This window comes from Panthera pardus, unplaced genomic scaffold, assembly GCF_024362965.1.
Source record: "Panthera pardus isolate Hobbes unplaced genomic scaffold, ASM2436296v1 HiC_scaffold_24, whole genome shotgun sequence".
NCBI classification, from domain to species: Eukaryota; Metazoa; Chordata; class Mammalia; order Carnivora; family Felidae; genus Panthera; species Panthera pardus.
The window spans coordinates 138,079,405-138,081,032 of record NW_026526810.1 but is presented as its reverse complement, the minus strand read 5'-3'; positions in this window follow the sequence as shown (position 1 = coordinate 138,081,032).

The following is a 1,628-nucleotide window of genomic DNA, read 5'->3' as shown; positions in this document are numbered from 1 at the left end:
GGCAGCGTGGGAGACGCCTCGCGGGGGGACGGCCCTGCCGGCAGCCTGCCTTGCAGGTGCGGGGAGGGCCTTGAACGAAGGTGAGCCGCCGAAGGCCGGGGCGACGCCGTGGGGGCGCTGCGCTGGGCGGCCTGGGCTGTGGGACGGCCGCAGCCGCTGGGCGTTCGCTGTCGCGACGGCGCCCACCCGCCCTGCACCTGTGCCGTCTGCCGCCCTCTTGGTCACCAGGCCCTGACCTGGGCGTGGGAGCGAGAGGAGGGGCACACAGGGTGGAAACCCACCGCAGTGGGCGGGGCTAGGAGGGGGCGGGCGGCCCGCGGCACAGGACCCCTGCGGGGAGCACCGGAGGGGAGAGGTCCGGGGTGAGGGGGAGCAGGCCAGGGGAGGGACCCGCATGTGGGTGGGCAAGGAGTTTGGACTTCATCCCAAGGACAACGTGGCGCCGCACGAGGGTTTGATGCCAGCCGAGACCTGCCCAGATCAGGGTGTTAGAGAACTCTAACAGGAGTGGGTGGGGAATCGAACCAGAGGAGTGGGTGGGGAATCGAACCAGAGGCCCTGGGCTGGAGAAGGTGGGGAAGGAGGAGAGGAAAGAGGTTGGACAGGGTATTCCGGTTTGCCCCCCAGACCTGCCGTCCTCCCGCCGCTCCCCGCCCTGGGCTCCGGACTACATCAGTGGCCCCATCCCCCACGCCCTCTGGCTTCCGGGTGAGTTTGGCCCCCGGCCCAGAGGTTGGGGAATTTCCCCAGCTCCTTGCTGGGCACAGACCTGCTCTCTCCCTGAGGCCCCAGCCCCTGCCCAGGGTCGCTTTTCCTTCCCTCTCAGGGCTCTGGGAGGAGCCCCTACCCAGAGCTTCACCTGCCCCTTGTACACACCTTGGGAAATGGCCCTTCATAAAAGTCCTTTTCTCTCTTTGTGTCTGTCTCCTCCCAGGATCCTGACTTCCTCCAAGGTGAGGGAGGGGGGAGGCAAGGGTGGTTCCCAGCGGTCACCTGGCCAACCTGGGACCAGACGTGCAGGGGTCAGCCCTTGAGAGAGTGACACAGGGGTGCAGAGCCTAGAGGACAAGCAGGTGAGCTGTGCGGCAGCATTTGGGAGTTGAGGACTGAGCTAGAGGGTGGTTTTAGGCACCATCAGGTATGGGAGTACTTGGAGCCACAAGGAGGGGGTGGAAAGAATGAGGTACACGGAGCCAGGAACCCAGAGGAGAGCGGAGAAAGCAAGCAGGGTGAGCGGGGCCACAGTCCCACCCAAACTGATCTGTACATCGAATACAACTCAGCAAAAGCAGCCACAAGATGTTGTTTTAAAGCTACATCAACCAGTTCTAAAGTCCAGGTAGGGAATAAAGATGCAAGAATAATAGCCTGGAAGTGCTGAACAGACGTGTCCCCAAAGAAGGTGCTCAGCGTCGTTAGTCACAGGGCAGGGCAGGGCACGTCACAACTCACGAGACGCCACCTCTGGTTGAAGCCACTATCGGAAAAGATAGGCAGACAGATAAAATGAGTGCTGACCAGGACGTGAAGGAATTGGAACCCTGTGCACTCTTGGGGGGAATGTGAAATGGTGTAGCTGCTGTGGGAAACATTATGGCCTCGAAACCTTAAATCCAGAATGTTTGTAC